This window comes from Staurois parvus, unplaced genomic scaffold (assembly GCF_062004578.1).
Source record: "Staurois parvus isolate SC_StPar_1 unplaced genomic scaffold, SC_StPar_1.0 ptg000126l, whole genome shotgun sequence".
Taxonomy (NCBI): domain Eukaryota; kingdom Metazoa; phylum Chordata; class Amphibia; order Anura; family Ranidae; genus Staurois; species Staurois parvus.
The window spans coordinates 1458181-1478455 of NW_028317922.1; the positions used below are offsets into that span (position 1 = coordinate 1458181).

General features: G+C 44.0%; 7 non-coding genes across 7 annotated transcripts; all 7 read left to right on the forward strand.

Annotated features, from left to right (window-relative positions):
* Window positions 1–653: 653 nt before the first annotated feature.
* TRNAF-GAA (transfer RNA phenylalanine (anticodon GAA)) lies at window positions 654–726 on the forward strand. Its single transcript has one exon. It is a non-coding gene; the product is annotated as a tRNA-Phe (tRNA).
* Window positions 727–2432: 1706 nt separating this feature from the next.
* TRNAF-GAA (transfer RNA phenylalanine (anticodon GAA)) lies at window positions 2433–2505 on the forward strand. The gene has a single exon. It is a non-coding gene; the product is annotated as a tRNA-Phe (tRNA).
* Window positions 2506–2775: 270 nt separating this feature from the next.
* TRNAF-GAA (transfer RNA phenylalanine (anticodon GAA)) lies at window positions 2776–2848 on the forward strand. Its single transcript has one exon. It is a non-coding gene; the product is annotated as a tRNA-Phe (tRNA).
* A 3835-nt stretch (window positions 2849–6683) lies between these two features.
* TRNAF-GAA (transfer RNA phenylalanine (anticodon GAA)) lies at window positions 6684–6756 on the forward strand. Its single transcript has one exon. It is a non-coding gene; the product is annotated as a tRNA-Phe (tRNA).
* Window positions 6757–8805: 2049 nt separating this feature from the next.
* Window positions 8806–8878, forward strand: TRNAF-GAA (transfer RNA phenylalanine (anticodon GAA)). Its single transcript has one exon. It is a non-coding gene; the product is annotated as a tRNA-Phe (tRNA).
* Window positions 8879–10928: 2050 nt separating this feature from the next.
* TRNAF-GAA (transfer RNA phenylalanine (anticodon GAA)) lies at window positions 10929–11001 on the forward strand. Its single transcript has one exon. It is a non-coding gene; the product is annotated as a tRNA-Phe (tRNA).
* Window positions 11002–16958: 5957 nt separating this feature from the next.
* Window positions 16959–17031, forward strand: TRNAF-GAA (transfer RNA phenylalanine (anticodon GAA)). Its single transcript has one exon. It is a non-coding gene; the product is annotated as a tRNA-Phe (tRNA).
* The last annotated feature ends 3244 nt before the right edge of the window (window positions 17032–20275 follow it).

Below are 20275 nucleotides of genomic sequence, written 5' to 3' on the forward strand. Positions count from 1 at the left end.
CATGGGAGTTGCAGTCCTTAGAAAATGAAAGTAAAGAGCAGAGAAGAAGCTGAACACCATGCCGGAAATCCAGGAAATTGTGGAAATAGATGGCTAGCAGAGAAACAACAATCACAACATAAAAGCAGGTTACTGAGGCAAGCTTACATTGGTTTGTCAAGGGGAACTATTGCTCCTATTGTTCCTATTTCCATTACCATGCTGATGTTTGAAAATAAAAGTGTAGGCTGGGACTTTAGATCTCCTTTAAGTTCTCTGGGACCCCTTCGCCTTGCCGCCACACACCTGCTGGCTTGCTCCTTCAGAATGTGCCGAAATAGCTCAGTTGGGAGAGCGTTAGACTGAAGATCTAAAGGTCCCTGGTTCGATCCCGTGTTTCGGCATCTGTTGTAGGTTTAAGGAGAGTCCACCTGTCTGTGAGCTGTTGCTTTTCTCATGAATCGGGCTAGCGTATGCTCCATGCTTTGGCTTCTCACCTGTCTGTTGCTCATGACAGAACGGTGGCTTAGTCTCACTGGCAATTTAGTCGTGAATCTTGCTGCCTTTTCTCTTTTCCGGCAACATGCATAGGCATAAAAATCTCAATTCTCCATAGGCTCCTGTCACACCAACTTATAGTAGCCAACAATTGCTGAGGAAAGCACACGTCTTAAGCCGAAATAGCTCAGTTGGGAGAGCGTTAGACTGAAGATCTAAAGGTCCCTGGTTCAATCCCGGGTTTCGGCAACTGCCTGCGTTTCTTTTGGTTTAACGCTTCCCAGCAAGACTGGGCAGACCAAGACCAAGGTTTAGAAACTGGTTCAGTGCATATTAGGGTATCGGGCGCAGCAGAAAAGCAATTGTACAATTTCCCGCAGTATATGGTTTTCTCAGCCAACGTGCAAGGACATGTCCAAAATCTATTCTTCTCAATAGGACCAGGTTACACCACCACATAGCGCTGGAAAGCCTTGGGGGAAAAAAAGGCTGGCATGTTGCATTGTTGCAGCCCTCACCTGCGTTATGCCAATCAAACCAAGTGGAAGAGTCTGCTTCACAGAGGAAATGTAATATGTCCGAAAGGAATGGCAGCGCGCAGCCGAGCAAAACAACTTATCAAATGCATTCCGGGGTGAACAAGACTTAGCCGGCTTTGAAAGATACTAAAAGTCACGGCGCCGCCAAAACTAGTCTTTGACAACTTGATGCAAGTAAATAGAACTTTTTTGAACCATGGGATGAATAAAATCCAATACATTTTCTTCCTCGTGCTGATGCATCAGACTAGAAACCAGAAGCAGGTCAGAAAAAGTATCTTCGCGGTCCGAAATGACTTCCATGACAAAAGTTACAATTGCGCAGCTGAAGATTCTCAGCTTCCTCAGTTTGCAGGCCGCTTCTTCTTCCATGCACACAAAATGAGAAGCATAACCACTCCTTCCTAGAAAAGGCAATATCACTTATTCAACCAATTTCCTTGTGGAGTCACTTCTCTTGCAGGGTCCCAAAAGACACAGTATACACGCAAGTCATTTTGATTTTGCCTTTCACTTTAGTTTGAAGAAAGATGTATGATTGTATGCCTTTTATCAGGAAAATTGGGTGAAAATGGCTACGTCAGATGAAAAGCAAAGCTTTAAAGCGAAGAAAGATTACAAACTGTATGACTTTTTCAGGGAAAGTGGCTCAAAATGGCTACGTCAGATGAAAAGCAAGAGGGTTAGCAGCTAGATAAGGTTCCTTTCGAAAAGAGAACACTTGGAGCATTTTCCTTCACTCTGGTCCTTTGGTAGTACTACGGCTGGTTTAAGGCTTCTTTAGAGCAGTGTATTTGGACTCCTCAAAACCTCTATCTAGCTTTAAAAATGTAAAGCCATATATTGCTTCCCACGTTGCATTTCATTGATTTCTAGCCTACTCGCATGAATTTGAACAATCTTGAATATTGTAAACTGACTTTGTGAAGATCCACCAACATTTTCTTTTTTGATTTCAGTGAAATGTATTCACAGTGCCCTGTGAGTAGACTTTGCTGTGTCACACATTTCACAGAGTCTGAATTCCAACGTACAGATTTGCTGAGAGGAGGAGTTTCAGGAGGCAGAGTCAGTACAGGAATCACAGCTTGCAGGCAGCAAGGTACCATGGGAGCTGCAGTCCTTAGAAAATGAAAGTAAAGAGCAGAGAAGAAGCTGAACACCATGCCGGAAATCCAGGAAATTGTGGAAATAGATGGCCAGCAGAGAAACAGCAATCACAACATAAAAGGAGGTTACTGAGGCAAGCTTACATTGGTTTGTCAAGGGGAACTATTGCTCCTATTGTTCCTATTGCCATTACCATGCTGATGTTTGAAAATAAAAGTGTAGGCTGGGACTTTAGATCTCCTTTAAGGTCTCTGGGACCCCTTCGCCTTGCCGCCACACACCTGCTGGCTTGCTCATTTGGAACGTGCCGAAATAGCTCAGTTGGGAGAGCGTTAGACTGAAGATCTAAAGGTCCCTGGTTCGATCCCGGGTTTCGGCATCTGTTGTAGATTTAAGGAGAGTCCACCTGTCTGTGAGCTGTTGCTTTTCTCATGAATCGGGCTAGCGTATGCTCCATGCTTTGGCTTCTCACCTGTCTGTTGCTCATGACAGAACGGTTGCTTAGTCTCCCTGGCAATTTAGTCGTGAATCTTGCTGCCTTTTCTCTTTTCCGGCAACATGCATAGGCATAAAAATCTCAATTCTCCATAGGCTCCTGTCACACCAACTTATAGTAGCCAACAATTGCTGAGGAAAGCACACGTCTTAAGCCGAAATAGCTCAGTTGGGAGAGCGTTAGACTGAAGATCTAAAGGTCCCTGGTTCAATCCCGGGTTTTGGCAACTGCCTGTGTTTGTTTTGGTGTAACGCTTCCCGGCAAGACTGGGCAGACCAAGACCAAGACCAAGGTTTAGAAACTGGGTCAGTGCATATTAGGGTCTCGGGCGCAGCAGAAAAGCAATTGTACAACTTCCCGCAGTATATGGTTTTCTCAGCCAACGTGCAAGGACATGTCCAAAATCTATTCTTCTCAATAGGACCAGGTAACACCACCACATAGCGCTGCAAACCCTTGGGGGAAAAAAAGGCTGGCATGTTGCATTGTTGCAGCCCTCACCTGCATTATGCCAATCAAACCAAGTGGAAGAGTCTGCTTCACAGAGGAAATGCAATGTGTCCGAAAGGAATGGCAGTGCGCAGCCGAGCAAAACAACTTATCAAATGCATTCCGGGGTGAACAAGACTTAGCCGGCTTTGAAAGATACTAAAAGTCACGGCGCCGCCAAAACTAGTCTTTGACAACTTGATGCAAGTAAATAGAACTTTTTTGAACCATGGGATGAATAAAATCCAATACATTTTCTTCCTCGTGCTGTTGCATTAGACTAGAAACCAGAAGCAGGTCAGAAAAAGTATCTTCGCGGTCCGAAATGACTTCCATGACAAAAGCTACAATTGCGCAGCTGAAGATTCTCAGCTTCCTCAGGTTGCAGGCCGCTTCTTCTTCCATGCACACAAAATGAGAAGCATAACCACTCCTTCCTAGAAAAGGCAATATCACTTATTCAACCAATTTCCTTGCGGAGTCACTTCTCTTGCAGGGTCCCAAAAGACACAGTATACACGCAAGTCATTTTGATTTTGCCTTTCACTTTAGTTTGAAGAAAGATGTATGATTGTATGCCTTTTATCAGGAAAATTGGGTGAAAATGGCTACGTCAGATGAAAAGCAAAGCTTTAAAGCGAAGAAAGATTACAAACTGTATGACTTTTTCAGGGAAAGTGGCTCAAAATGGCTACGTCAGATGAAAAGCAAGAGGGTTAGCAGCTAGATAAGGTTCCTTTCGAAAAGAGAACACTTGGAGCATTTTCCTTCACTCTGGTCCTTTGGTAGTACTACGGCTGGTTTAAGGCTTCTTTAGAGCAGTGTATTTGGACTCCTCAAAACCTCTATCTAGCTTTAAAAATGTAAAGCCATATATTGCTTCCCACGTTGCATTTCATTGATTTCTAGCCTACTTGCATGAATTTGAACAATCTTGAATATTGTAAACTGACTTTGTGAAGATCCACCAACATTTTCTTTTTTGATTTCAGTGAAATGTATTCACAGTGCCCTGTGAATAGACTTTGCTGTGTCACACATTTCACAGAGTCTGATTTCCAACGTACAGATTTGCTGAGAGGAGGAGTTTCAGGAGGCAGAGTCAGTAAAGGAATCACAGCTTGCAGGCAGCAAGGTACCATGGGAGCTGCAGTCCTTAGAAAATGAAAGTAAAGAGCAGAGAAGAAGCTGAACACCATGCCGGAAATCCAGGAAATTGTGGAAATAGATGGCCAGCAGAGAAACAGCAATCACAACATAAAAGGAGGTTACTGAGGCAAGCTTACATTGGTTTGTCAAGGGGAACTATTGCTCCTATTGTTCCTATTGCCATTACCATGCTGATGTTTGAAAATAAAAGTGTAGGCTGGGACTTTAGATCTCCTTTAAGGTCTCTGGGACCCCTTTGCCTTACCGCCACACACCTGCTGGCTTGCTCATTTGGAACGTGCCGAAATAACTCAGTTGGGAGAGCGTTAGACTGAAGATCTAAAGGTCCCTGGTTCGATCCCGGGTTTCGGCATCTGTTGTAGGTTTAAGGAGAGTCCACCTGTCTGTGAGCTGTTGCTTTTCTCATGAATCGGGCTAGCGTATGCTCCATTCTTTGGCTTCTCACCTGTCTGTTGCTCATGACAGAACGGTGGCTTAGTCTCACTGGCAATTTAGTCGTGAATCTTGCTGCCTTTTCTCTTTTCCGGCAACATGCATAGGCATAAAAATCTCAATTCTCCATAGGCTCCTGTCACACCAACTTATAGTAGCCAACAATTGCTAAGGAACACACACATCTTAAGCCGAAATAGCTCAGTTGGGAGAGCGTTAGACTGAAGATCTAAAGGTCCCTGGTTCAATCCTGGGTTTCGGCAACTGCCTGCGTTTCTTTTGGTGTAACGCTTCCCGGCAAGACTGGGCAGACCAAGACCAAGGTTTAGAAACTGGTTCAGTGCATATTAGGGTATTGGGCGCAGCAGAAAAGCAATTGTACAACTTCCCGCAGTATATGGTTTTCTCAGCCAACGTGCAAGGACATGTCCAAAATCTATTCTTCTCAATAGGACCAGGTTACACCACCACATAGCGCTGCAAAGCCTTGGGGGAAAAAAAGGCTGGCATGTTGCATTGTTGCAGCCCTCACCTGCGTTATGCCAATCAAACCAAGTGGAAGAGTCTGCTTCACAGAGGAAATGCAATGTGTCCGAAAGCAATGGCAGCGCGCAGCCGAGCAAAACAACTTATCAAATGCATTCCGGGGTGAACAAGACTTAGCCGGCTTTGAAAGATACTAAAAGTCACGGCGGCGCCAAAACTAGTCTTTGACAACTTGATGCAAGTAAATAGAACTTTTTTGAACCATGGGATGAATAAAATCCAATACATTTTCTTCCTCGTGCTGATGCATCAGACTAAAAAACCAGAAGCAGGTCAGAAAAAGTATCTTCGCGGTCCGAAATGACTTCCATGACAAAAGCTACAATTGCGCAGCTGAAGATTCTCAGCTTCCTCAGGTTGCAGGCCGCTTCTTCTTCCATACACACAAAATGAGAAGCATAACCACTCCTTCCTAGAAAAGGCAATATCACTTATTCAACCAATTTCCTTGCGGAGTCACTTCTCTTGCAGGGTCCCAAAAGACACAGTATACACGCAAGTCATTTGGATTTTGCCTTTCACTTTAGTTTGAAGAAAGATGTATGATTGTATGCCTTTTATCAGGAAAATTGGGTGAAAATGGCTACGTCAGATGAAAAGCAAAGCTTTAAAGCGAAGAAAGATTACAAACTGTATGACTTTTTCAGGGAAAGTGGCTCAAAATGGCTACGTCAGATGAAAAGCAAGAGGGTTAGCAGCTAGATAAGGTTCCTTTCGAAAAGAGAACACTTGGAGCATTTTCCTTCACTCTGGTCCTTTGGTAGTACAACGGCTGGTTTAAGGCTTCTTTAGAGCAGTGTATTTGGACTCCTCAAAACCTCTATCTAGCTTTAAAAATGTAAAGCCATATATTGCTTCCCACGTTGCATTTCATTGATTTCTAGCCTACTCGCATGAATTTGAACAATCTTGAATATTGTAAACTGACTTTGTGAAGATCCACCAACATTTTCTTTTTTGATTTCAGTGAAATGTATTCACAGTGCCCTGTGAGTAGACTTTGCTGTGTCACACATTTCACAGAGTCTGATTTCCAACGTACAGATTTCCTGAGAGGAGGAGTTTCAGGAGGCAGAGTCAGTACAGGAATCACAGCTTGCAGGCAGCAAGGTACCATGGGAGCTGCAGTCCTTAGAAAATGAAAGTAAAGAGCAGAGAAGAAGCTGAACACCATGCCGGAAATCCAGGAAATTGTGGAAATAGATGGCCAGCAGAGAAACAGCAATCACAACATAAAAGGAGGTTACTGACGCAAGCTTACATTGGTTTGTCAAGGAAAACTATTGCTCCTATTGTTCCTATTGCCATTACCATGCTGATGTTTGAAAATAAAAGTGTAGGCTGGGACTTTAGATCTCCTTTAAGGTCTCTGGGACCCCTTCGCCTTGCCGCCACACACCTGCTGGCTTGCTCCTTTGGAATGTGCCGAAATAGCTCAGTTGGGAGAGCGTTAGACTGAAGATCTAAAGGTCCCTGGTTCGATCCCGGGTTTCGGCATCTGTTGTAGGTTTAAGGAGAGTCCACCTGTCTGTGAGCTGTTGCTTTTCTCATGAATCGGGCTAGCGTATGCTCCATGCTTTGGCTTCTCACCTGTCTGTTGCTCATGACTGAACGGTGGCTTAGTCTAACTAGCAATATAGTCGTGAATCTTGCTGCCTTTTCTCTTTTCCGGCAACATGCATAGGCATAAAAATCTCAATTCTCCATAGGCTCCTGTCACACCAACTTATAGTAGCCAACAATTGCTGAGGAAAGCACATGTCTTAAGACGAAATAGCTCAGTTGGGAGAGCGTTAGACTGAAGATCTAAAGGTCCCTGGTTCTTATCCGGGTTTCGGCAACTGCCTGCGTTTCGTTTGGTGTAACGCTTCCCGGCAAGACTGGGCAGACCAAGACCAAGGTTTAGAAACTGGTTCAGTGCATATTAGGGTGTCGGGCGCAGCAGAAAAGCAATTGTACAACTTCCCGCAGTATATGGTTTTCTCAGCCAACGTGCAAGGACATGTCCAAAATCTATTCTACTCAATAGGACCAGGTTACACCACCACATAGCACTGCAAAGCCTTGGGGGAAAAAAAGGCTGGCATGTTGCATTGTTGCAGCCCTCACCTGCGTTATGCCAATCAAACCAAGTGGAAGAGTCTGCTTCACAGAGGAAATGCAATGTGTCCGAAAGCAATGGCAGCGCGCAGCCGAGCAAAACAACTTATCAAATGCATTCCGGGGTGAACAAGACTTAGCCGGCTTTGAAAGATACTAAAAGTCACGGCGCTGCCAAAACTAGTCTTTGACAACTTGATGCAAGTAAATAGAACTTTTTTGAACCATGGGATGAATAAAATCCAATACATTTTCTTCCTCGTGCTGATGCATCAGACTAGAAACCAGAAGCAGGTCAGAAAAAGTATCTTCGCGGTCCGAAATGACTTCCATGACAAAAGTTACAATTGCGCAGCTGAATATTCTCAGCTTCCTCAGGTTGCAGGCCGCTTCTTCTTCCATGCACACAAAATGAGAAGCATAACCACTCCTTCCTAGAAAAGGCAATATCACTTATTCAACCAATTTCCTTGCGGAGTCACTTCTCTTGCAGGGTCCCAAAAGACACAGTATACACGCAAGTCATTTTGATTTTGCCTTTCACTTTAGTTTGAAGAAAGATGTATGATTGTATGCCTTTTATCAGGAAAATTGGGTGAAAATGGCTACGTCAGATGAAAAGCAAAGCTTTAAAGCAAAGAAAGATTACAAACTGTATGACTTTTTCAGGGAAAGTGGCTCAAAATGGCTACGTCAGATGAAAAGCAAGAGGGTTAGCAGCTAGATAAGGTTCCTTTCGAAAAGAGAACACTTGGAGCATTTTCCTTCACTCTGGTCCTTTGGTAGTACAACGGCTGGTTTAAGGCTTCTTTAGAGCAGTGTATTTGGACTCCTCAAAACCTCTATCTAGCTTTAAAAATGTAAAGCCATATATTGCTTCCCACGTTGCATTTCATTGATTTCTAGCCTACTCGCATGAATTTGAACAATCTTGAATATTGTAAACTGACTTTGTGAAGATCCACCAACATTTTCTTTTTTGATTTCAGTGAAATGTATTCACAGTGCCCTGTGAGTAGACTTTGCTGTGTCACACAATTCACAGAGTCTGATTTCCAACGTACAGATTTGCTGAGAGGAGGAGTTTCAGGAGGCAGAGTCAGTACAGGAATCACAGCTTGCAGGCAGCAAGGTACCATGGGAGCTGCAGTCCTTAGAAAATGAAAGTAAAGAGCAGAGAAGAAGCTGAACACCATGCCGGAAATCCAGGAAATTGTGGAAATAGATGGCCAGCAGAGAAACAGCAATCACAACATAAAAGGAGGTTACTGAGGCAAGCTTACATTGGTTTGTCAAGGGGAACTATTGCTCCTATTGTTCCTATTGCAATTACCATGCTGATGTTTGAAAATAAAAGTGTAGGCTGGGACTTTAGATCTCCTTTAAGGTCTCTGGGACCCCTTCGCCTTGCCGCCACACACCTGCTGGCTTGCTCCTTTGGAACGTGCCGAAATAGCTCAGTTGGGAGAGCGTTAGACTGAAGATCTAAAGGTCCCTGGTTCGATCCCGGGTTTCGGCATCTGTTGTAGGTTTAAGGAGAGTCCACCTGTCTGTGAGCTGTTGCTTTTCTCATGAATCGGGCTAGCGTATGCTCCATGCTTTGGCTTCTCACCTGTCTGTTGCTCATGACAGAACGGTGGCTTAGTCTCACTAGCAATTTAGTCGTGAATCTTGCTGCCTTTTCTCTTTTCCGGCAACATGCATAGGCATAAAAATCTCAATTCTCCATAGGCTCCTGTCACACCAACTTATAGTAGCCAACAATTGCTGAGGAAAGCACATGTCTTAAGCCGAAATAGCTCAGTTGGGAGAGCGTTAGACTGAAGATCTAAAGGTCCCTGGTTCTATTCCGGGTTTCGGCAACTGCCTGCGTTTCTTTTGGTGTAACGCTTCCCGGCAAGACTGGGCAGACCAAGACCAAGGTTTAGAAACTGGTTCAGTGCATATTAGGGTCTCGGGCAAAGCAGAAAAGCAATTGTACAACTTCCCGCAGTATATGGTTTTCTCAGCCAACGTGCAAGGACATTTCCAAAATCTATTCTTCTCAATAGGACCAGGTTACACCACCACATAGCGCTGCAAAGCCTTGGGGGAAAAAAAGGCTGGCATGTTGCATTGTTGCAGCCCTCACCTGCATTATGCCAATCAAACCAAGTGGAAGAGTCTGCTTCACAGAGGAAATGCAATGTGTCCGAAAGGAATGGCAGCGCGCAGCCGAGCAAAACAACTTATCAAATGCATTCCGGGGTGAACAAGACTTAGCCGGCTTTGAAAGATACTAAAAGTCACGGCGCCGCCAAAACTAGTCTTTGACAACTTGATGCAAGTAAATAGAACTTTTTTGAACCATGGGATGAATAAAATCCAATACATTTTCTTCCTCGTGCTGATGCATCAGACTAGAAAACCAGAAGCAGGTCAGAAAAAGTATCTTCGCGGTCCGAAATGACTTCCATGACAAAAGCTACAATTGCGCAGCTGAAGATTCTCAGCTTCCTCAGGTTGCAGGCCGCTTCTTCTTCCATACACACAAAATGAGAAGCATAACCACTCCTTCCTAGAAAAGGCAATATCACTTATTCAACCAATTTCCTTGCGGAGTCACTTCTCTTGCAGGGTCCCAAAAGACACAGTATACACGCAAGTCATTTTGATTTTGCCTTTCACTTTAGTTTGAAGAAAGATGTATGATTGTATGCCTTTTATCAGGAAAATTGGGTGAAAATGGCTACGTCAGATGAAAAGCAAAGCTTTAAAGCGAAGAAAGATTACAAACTGTATGACTTTTTCAGGGAAAGTGGCTCAAAATGGCTACGTCAGATGAAAAGCAAGAGGGTTAGCAGCTAGATAAGGTTCCTTTCGAAAAGAGAACACTTGGAGCATTTTCCTTCACTCTGGTCCTTTGGTAGTACTACGGCTGGTTTAAGGCTTCTTTAGAGCAGTGTATTTGGACTCCTCAAAACCTCTATCTAGCTTTAAAAATGTAAAGCCATATATTGCTTCCCACGTTGCATTTCATTGATTTCTAGCCTACTCGCATGAATTTGAACAATCTTGAATATTGTAAACTGACTTTGTGAAGATCCACCAACATTTTCTTTTTTGATTTCAGTGAAATGTATTCACAGTGCCCTGTGAGTAGACTTTGCTGTGTCACACATTTCACAGAGTCTGATTTCCAACGTACAGATTTGCTGAGAGGAGGAGTTTCAGGAGGCAGAGTCAGTACAGGAATCACAGCTTGCAGGCAGCAAGGTACCATGGGAGCTGCAGTCCTTAGAAAATGAAAGTAAAGAGCAGAGAAGAAGCTGAACACCATGCCGGAAATCCAGGAAATTGTGGAAATAGATGGCCAGCAGAGAAACAGCAATCACAACATAAAAGGAGGTTACTGAGGCAAGCTTACATTGGTTTGTCAAGGGGAACTATTGCTCCTATTGTTCCTATTGCCATTACCATGCTGATGTTTGAAAATAAAAGTGTAGGCTGGGACTTTAGATCTCCTTTAAGGTCTCTGGGACCCCTTCGCCTTGCCGCCACACACCTGCTGGCTTGCTCATTTGGAACGTGCCGAAATAGCTCAGTTGGGAGAGCGTTAGACTGAAGATCTAAAGGTCCCTGGTTCGATCCCGGGTTTCGGCATCTGTTGTAGATTTAAGGAGAGTCCACCTGTCTGTGAGCTGTTGCTTTTCTCATGAATCGGGCTAGCGTATGCTCCATGCTTTGGCTTCTCACCTGTCTGTTGCTCATGACAGAACGGTGGCTTAGTCTCCCTGGCAATTTAGTCGTGAATCTTGCTGCCTTTTCTCTTTTCCGGCAACATGCATAGGCATAAAAATCTCAATTCTCCATAGGCTCCTGTCACACCAACTTATAGTAGCCAACAATTGCTGAGGAAAGCACACGTCTTAAGCCGAAATAGCTCAGTTGGGAGAGCGTTAGACTGAAGATCTAAAGGTCGCTGGTTCAATCCCGGGTTTCGGCAACTGCCTGTGTTTGTTTTGGTGTAACGCTTCCCGGCAAGACTGGGCAGACCAAGACCAAGACCAAGGTTTAGAAACTGGGTCAGTGCATATTAGGGTCTCGGGCGCAGCAGAAAAGCAATTGTACAACTTCCCGCAGTATATGGTTTTCTCAGCCAACGTGCAAGGACATGTCCAAAATCTATTCTTCTCAATAGGACCAGGTAACACCACCACATAGCGCTGCAAACCCTTGGGGGAAAAAAAGGCTGGCATGTTGCATTGTTGCAGCCCTCACCTGCATTATGCCAATCAAACCAAGTGGAAGAGTCTGCTTCACAGAGGAAATGCAATGTGTCCGAAAGGAATGGCAGTGCGCAGCCGAGCAAAACAACTTATCAAATGCATTCCGGGGTGAACAAGACTTAGCCGGCTTTGAAAGATACTAAAAGTCACGGCGCCGCCAAAACTAGTCTTTGACAACTTGATGCAAGTAAATAGAACTTTTTTGAACCATGGGATGAATAAAATCCAATACATTTTCTTCCTCGTGCTGTTGCATTAGACTAGAAACCAGAAGCAGGTCAGAAAAAGTATCTTCGCGGTCCGAAATGACTTCCATGACAAAAGCTACAATTGCGCAGCTGAAGATTCTCAGCTTCCTCAGGTTGCAGGCCGCTTCTTTTTCCATGCACACAAAATGAGAAGCATAACCACTCCTTCCTAGAAAAGGCAATATCACTTATTCAACCAATTTCCTTGCGGAGTCACTTCTCTTGCAGGGTCCCAAAAGACACAGTATACACGCAAGTCATTTTGATTTTGCCTTTCACTTTAGTTTGAAGAAAGATGTATGATTGTATGCCTTTTATCAGGAAAATTGGGTGAAAATGGCTACGTCAGATGAAAAGCAAAGCTTTAAAGCGAAGAAAGATTACAAACTGTATGACTTTTTCAGGGAAAGTGGCTCAAAATGGCTACGTCAGATGAAAAGCAAGAGGGTTAGCAGCTAGATAAGGTTCCTTTCGAAAAGAGAACACTTGGAGCATTTTTCTTCACTCTGGTCCTTTGGTAGTACTACGGCTGGTTTAAGGCTTCTTTAGAGCAGTGTATTTGGACTCCTCAAAACCTCTATCTAGCTTTAAAAATGTAAAGCCATATATTGCTTCCCACGTTGCATTTCATTGATTTCTAGCCTACTCGCATGAATTTGAACAATCTTGAATATTGTAAACTGACTTTGTGAAGATCCACCAACATTTTCTTTTTTGATTTCAGTGAAATGTATTCACAGTGCCCTGTGAATAGACTTTGCTGTGTCACACATTTCACAGAGTCTGATTTCCAACGTACAGATTTGCTGAGAGGAGGAGTTTCAGGAGGCAGAGTCAGTAAAGGAATCACAGCTTGCAGGCAGCAAGGTACCATGGGAGCTGCAGTCCTTAGAAAATGAAAGTAAAGAGCAGAGAAGAAGCTGAACACCATGCCGGAAATCCAGGAAATTGTGGAAATAGATGGCCAGCAGAGAAACAGCAATCACAACATAAAAGGAGGTTACTGAGGCAAGCTTACATTGGTTTGTCAAGGGGAACTATTGCTCCTATTGTTCCTATTGCCATTACCATGCTGATGTTTGAAAATAAAAGTTTAGGCTGGGACTTTAGATCTCCTTTAAGGTCTCTGGGACCCCTTCGCCTTACCGCCACACACCTGCTGGCTTGCTCATTTGGAACGTGCCGAAATAACTCAGTTGGGAGAGCGTTAGACTGAAGATCTAAAGGTCCCTGGTTCGATCCCGGGTTTCGGCATCTGTTGTAGATTTAAGGAGAGGCCACCTGTCTGTGAGCTGTTGCTTTTCTCATGAATCGGGCCAGCGTATGCTCCATGCTTTGGCTTCTCACCTGTCTGTTGCTCATGACAGAACGGTGGCTTAGTCTCCCTGGCAATTTAGTCGTGAATCTTGCTGCCTTTTCTCTTTTCCGGCAACATGCATAGGCATAAAAATCTCAATTCTCCATAGGCTCCTGTCACACCAACTTATAGTAGCCAACAATTGCTGAGGAAAGCACACGTCTTAAGCCAAAATAGCTCAGTTGGGAGAGCGTTAGACTGAAGATCTAAAGGTCCCTGGTTCAATCCCGGGTTTCGGCAACTGCCTGCGTTTCTTTTGGTGTAACGCTTCCCGGCAAGACTGGGCAGACCAAGACCAAGGTTTAGAAACTGGTGCAGTGCATATTAGGGTCTCGGGCGCAGCAGAAAAGCAATTGTACAACTTCCCGCAGTATATGGTTTTCTCAGCCAATGTGCAAGGACATGTCCAAAATCTATTCTTCTCAATAGGACCAGGTTACACCACCACATAGCGCTTGCAAAGCCTTGGGGGAAAAAAAGGCTGGCATGTTGCATTGTTGCAGCCCTCACCTGCGTTATGCCAATCAAACCAAGTGGAAGAGTCTGCTTCACAGAGGAAATGCAATGTGTCCGAAAGGAATGGCAGCGCGCAGCCGAGCAAAACAACTTATCAAATGCATTCCGGGGTGAACAAGACTTAGCCGGCTTTGAAAGATACTAAAAGTCACGGCGCAGCCAAAACTAGTCTTTGACAACTTGATGCAAGTAAATAGAACTTTTTTGAACCATGGGATGAATAAAATCCAATACATTTTCTTCCTTGTGCTGATGCATCAGACTAGAAAACCAGAAGCAGGTCAGAAAAAGTATCTTCGCGGTCCGAAATGACTTCCATGACAAAAGCTACAATTGCGCAGCTGAAGATTCTCAGCTTCCTCAGGTTGCAGGCCGCTTCTTCTTCCATGCACACAAAATGAGAAGCATAACCACTCCTTCCTAGAAAAGGCAATATCACTTATTCAACCAATTTCCTTGCGGAGTCACTTCTCTTGCAGGGTCCCAAAAGACACAGTATACACGCAAGTCATTTTGATTTTGCCTTTCACTTTAGTTTGAAGAAAGATGTATGATTGTATGCCTTTTATCAGGAAAATTGGGTGAAAATGGCTACGTCAGATGAAAAGCAAAGCTTTAAAGCGAAGAAAGATTACAAACTGTATGACTTTTTCAGGGAAAGTGGCTCAAAATGGCTACGTCAGATGAAAAGCAAGAGGGTTAGCAGCTAGATAAGGTTCCTTTCGAAAAGAGAACACTTGGAGCATTTTCCTTCACTCTGGTCCTTTGGTAGAACTACAGCTGGTTTAAGGCTTCTTTAGAGCAGTGTATTTGGACTCCTCAAAACCTCTATCTAGCTTTAAAAATGTAAAGCCATATATTGCTTCCCACGTTGCATTTCATTGATTTCTAGCCTACTCGCATGAATTTGAACAATCTTGAATATTGTAAACTGACTTTGTGAAGATCCACCAACATTTTCTTTTTTGATTTCAGTGAAATGTATTCACAGTGCCCTGTGAGTAGACTTTGCTGTGTCACACATTTCACAGAGTCTGATTTCCAACGTACAGATTTGCTGAGAGGAGGAGTTTCAGGAGGCAGAGTCAGTACAGGAATCACAGCTTGCAGGCAGCAAGGTACCATGGGAGCTGCAGTCCTTAGAAAATGAAAGTAAAGAGCAGAGAAGAAGCTGAACACCATGCCGGAAATCCAGGAAATTGTGGAAATAGATGGCCAGCAGAGAAACAGCAATCACAACATAAAAGGAGGTTACTGAGGCAAGCTTACATTGGTTTGTCAAGGGGAACTATTGCTCCTATTGTTCCTATTGCCATTACCATGCTGATGTTTGAAAAAAAAAGTGTAGGCTGGGACTTTAGATCTCCTTTAAGGTCTCTGGGACCCCTTCGCCTTGCCGCCACACACCTGCTGGCTTGCTCCTTTGGAATGTGCCGAAATAGCTCAGTTGGGAGAGCGTTAGACTGAAGATCTAAAGTCCCTGGTTCTATTCCGGGTTTCGGCAACTGCCTGCGTTTCTTTTGGTGTAACGCTTCCCGGCAAGACTGGGCAGACCAAGACCAAGGTTTAGAAACTGGTTCAGTGCATATTAGGGTCTCGGGCGCAGCAGAAAAGCAATTGTACAACTTCCCGCAGTATATGGTTTTCTCAGCCAACGTGCAAGGACATGTCCAAAATCTTTTCTACTCAATAGGACCAGGTTACACCACCACATAGCGCTGCAAAGCCTTGGGGGAAAAAAAGGCTGGCATGTTGCATTGTTGCAGCCCTCACCTGCGTTATGCCAATCAAACCAAGTGGAAGAGTCTGCTTCACAGAGGAAATGCAATGTGTCCGAAAGGAATGGCAGAGCGCAGCCGAGCAAAACAACTTATCAAATGCATTCCGGGGTGAAAAAAACTTAGCCGGCTTTGAAAGATACTAAAAGTCACGGCGCCGCCAAAACTAGTCTTTGACAACTTGATGCAAGTAAATAGAACTTTTTTGAACCATGGGATGAATAAAATCCAATACATTTTCTTCCTCGTGCTGTTGCATTAGACTAGAAACCAGAAGCAGGTCAGAAAAAGTATCTTCGCGGTCCGAAATGACTTCCATGACAAAAGCTACAATTGCGCAGCTGAAGATTCTCAGCTTCCTCAGGTTGCAGGTCGCTTCTTCTTCCATGCACACAAAATGAGAAGCATAACCACTCCTTCCTAGAAAAGGCAATATCACTTATTCAACCAATTTCCTTGCGGAGTCACTTCTCTTGCAGGGTCCCAAAAGACACAGTATACACGCAAGTCATTTTGATTTTGCCTTTCACTTTAGTTTGAAGAAAGATGTATGATTGTATGCCTTTTATCAGGAAAATTGGGTGAAAATGGCTACGTCAGATGAAAAGCAAAGCTTTAAAGCGAAGAAAGATTACAAACTGTATGACTTTTTCAGGGAAAGTGGTTCAAAATGGCTACGTCAGATGAAAAGCAAGAGGGTTAGCAGCTAGATAAGGTTCCTTTCGAAAAGAGAACACTTGGAGCGTTTTCCTTCACTCTGGTCCTTTGGTAGTACTACGGCTGGTTTAAGGCTTCTTTAGAGCAGTGTATTTGGACTCCTCAAAACCTCTATCTAGCTTTAAAAATGTAAAGCCATATATTGCTTCCCACGTTGCATTTCATTGATTTCTAGCCTACTCGCATGAATTTGAACAATCTTGAATATTGTAAACTGACTTTGTGAAGATCTACCAACCTTTTCTTTTTTGATTTCAGTGAAATGTATTCACAGTGCCCTGTGAGTAGACTTTGCTGTGTCACACATTTCACAGAGTCTGATTTCCAACGTACAGATTTGCTGAGAGGAGGAGTTTCAGGAGGCAGAGTCAGTACAGGAATCACAGCTTGCAGGCAGCAAGGTACCATGGGAGCTGCAGTCCTTAGAAAATGAAAGTAAAGAGCAGAGAAGAAGCTGAACACCATGCCGGAAATCCAGGAAATTGTGGAAATAGATGGCCAGCAGAGAAACAGCAATCACAACATAAAAGGAGGTTACTGAGGCAAGCTTACATTGGTTTGTCAAGGGGAACTATTGCTCCTATTGTTCCTATTGCCATTACCATGCTGATGTTTGAAAATAAAATTGTAGGCTGGGACTTTAGATCTCCTTTAAGGTCTCTGGGACCCCTTCGCCTTGCCGCCACACACCTGCTGGCTTGCTCCTTTGGAATGTGCCGAAATAGCTCAGTTGGGAGAGCGTTAGACTGAAGATCTAAAGGTCCCTGGTTCGATCCCGGGTTTCGGCATCTGTTGTAGGTTAAGGGAGAGTCCACCTGTCTGTGAGATGTTGCTTTTCTCATGAATCGGGCTAGCGTATGCTCCATGCTTTGGCTTCTCACCTGTCTGTTGCTCATGACAGAATGGTGGCTTAGTCTCCCTGGCAATTTAGTCGTGAATCTTGCTGCCTTTTCTCTTTTCCGGCAACATGCATAGGCATAAAAATCTCAATTCTCCATAGGCTCCTGTCACACCAACTTATAGTAGCCAACAATTGCTGAGGAAAGCACACGTCTTAAGCCAAAATAGCTCAGTTGGGAGAGCGTTAGACTGAAGATCTAAAGGTCCCTGGTTCAATCCCGGGTTTCGGCAACTGCCTGCGTTTCTTTTGGTGTAACGCTTCCCGGCAAGACTGGGCAGACCAAGACCAAGGTTTAGAAACTGGTTTAGTGCATATTAGGGTCTCGGGCGCAGCAGAAAAGCAATTGTACAACTTCCCGCAGTATATGGTTTTCTCAGCCAACGTGCAAGGACATGTCCAAAATCTATTCTTCTCAATAGGACCAGGTTACACCACCACATAGCGCTTGCAAAGCCTTGGGGGAAAAAAAGGCTGGCATGTTGCATTGTTGCAGCCCTCACCTGCGTTATGCCAATCAAACCAAGTGGAAGAGTCTGCTTCACAGAGGAAATGCAATGTGTCCGAAAGGAATGGCAGCGCGCAGCCGAGCAAAACAACTTATCAAATGCATCCCGGGGTGAACAAGACTTAGCCGGCTTTGAAAGATACTAAAAGTCACGGCGCCGCCAAAACTAGTCTTTGACAACTTGATGCAAGTAAATAGAACTTTTTTGAACCATGGGATGAATAAAATCCAATACATTTTCTTCCTCTTGCTGATGCATCAGACTAGAAAAACAGAAGCAGGTCAGAAAAAGTATCTTCGCGGTCCGAAATGACTTCCATGACAAAAGCTACAATTGCACAGCTGAAGATTCTCAGCTTCCTCAGGTTGCAGGCCGCTTCTTATTCCATACACACAAAATGAGAAGCATAACCACTCCTTCCTAGAAAAGGCAATATCACTTATTCAACCAATTTCCTTGCGGAGTCACTTCTCTTGCAGGGTCCCAAAAGACACAGTATACACGCAAGTCATTTGGATTTTGCCTTTCACTTTAGTTTGAAGAAAGATGTATGATTGTATTCCTTTTATCAGGAAAATTGGGTGAAAATGGCTACGTCAGATGAAAAGCAAAGCTTTAAAGCGAAGAAAGATTACAAACTGTATGACTTTTTCAGGGAAAGTGGCTCAAAATGGCTACGTCAGATGAAAAGCAAGAGGGTTAGCAGCTAGATAAGGTTCCTTTCGAAAAGAGAACACTTGGAGCATTTTCCTTCACTCTGGTCCTTTGGTAGTACTACGGCTGGTTTAAGGCTTCTTTAGAGCAGTGTATTTGGACTCCTCAAAACCTCTATCTAGCTTTAAAAATGTAAAGCCATATATTGCTTCCCACGTTGCATTTCATTGATTTCTAGCCTACTCGCATGAATTTGAACAATCTTGAATATTGTAAACTGACTTTGTGAAGATCCACCAACATTTTCTTTTTTGATTTCAGTGAAATGTATTCACAGTGCCCTGTGAGTAGACTTTGCTGTGTCACACATTTCACAGAGTCTGATTTCCAACGTACAGATTTGCTGAGAGGAGGAGTTTCAGGAGGCAGAGTCAGTACAGGAATCACAGCTTGCAGGCAGCAAGGTACCATGGGAGCTGCAGTCCTTAGAAAATGAAAGTAAAGAGCAGAGAAGAAGCTGAACACCATGCCGGAAATCCAGGAAATTGTGGAAATAGATGGCCAGCAGAGAAACAGCAATCACAACATAAAAGGAGGTTACTGACGCAAGCTTACATTGGTTTGTCAAGGGGAACTATTGCTCCTATTGTTCCTATTGCAATTACCATGCTGATGTTTGAAAATAAAAGTGTAGGCTGGGACTTTAGATCTCCTTTAAGGTCTCTGGGACCCCTTCGCCTTGCCGCCACACACCTGCTGGCTTGCTCCTTTGGAATGTGCCAAAATAGCTCAGTTGGGAGAGCGTTAGACTGAAGATCTAAAGGTCCCTGGTTCAATCCCGGGTTTCGGCATCTGTTGTAGGTTTAAGGAGAGTCCACCTGTCTGTGAGCTGTTGCTTTTCTCATGAATCGGGCTAGCGTATGCTCCATTCTTTGGCTTCTCACCTGTCTGTTGCTCATGACAGAACGGTGGCTTAGTCTCACTGGCAATTTAGTCGTGAATCTTGCTGCCTTTTCTCTTTTCCGGCAACATGCATAGGCATAAAAATCTCAATTCTCCATAGGCTCCTGTCACACCAACTTATAGTAGCCAACAATTGCTGAGGAAAGCACACATCTTAAGCTGAAATAGCTCAGTTGGGAGAGCGTTAGACTGAAGATCTAAAGGTCCCTGGTTCAATCCCGGGTTTTGGCAACTGCCTGCGTTTCTTTTGGTGTAACGCTTCCCGGCAAGACTGGGCAGACCAAGACCAAGGTTTAGAAACTGGTTCAGTGCACATTAGGGTATCGGGCGCAGCAGAAAAGCAATTGTACAACTTCCCGCAGTATATGGTTTTCTCAGCCAACGTGCAAGGACATGTCCAAAATCTATTCTTCTCAATAGGACCAGGTTACACCACCACATAGCGCTGCAAAGCCTTGGGAGAAAAAAAGGCTGGCATGTTGCATTGTTGCAGCCCTCACCTGCGTTATGCCAATCAAACCAAGTGGAAGAGTCTGCTTCACAGAGGAAATGCAATGTGTCCGAAAGGAATGGCAGCGCGCAGCCGAGCAAAACAACTTATCAAATGCATTCCGGGGTGAACAAGACTTAGCCGGCTTTGAAAGATACTAAAAGTCACGGCGCCGCCAAAACTAGTCTTTGACAACTTGATGCAAGTAAATAGAACTTTTTTGAACCATGGGATGAATAAAATCCAATACATTTTCTTCCTCGTGCTGATGCATCAGACTAGAAAACCAGAAGCAGGTCAGAAAAAGTATCTTCGCGGTCCGAAATGACTTCCATGACAAAAGCTACAATTGCGCAGCTGAAGATTCTCAGCTTCCTCAGGTTGCAGGCCGCTTCTTCTTCCATGCACACAAAATGAGAAGCATAACCACTCCTTCCTTGAAAAGGCAATATCACTTATTCAACCAATTTCTTTGCAGAGTCACTTCTCTTGCAGGGTCCCAAAAGACACAGTATACA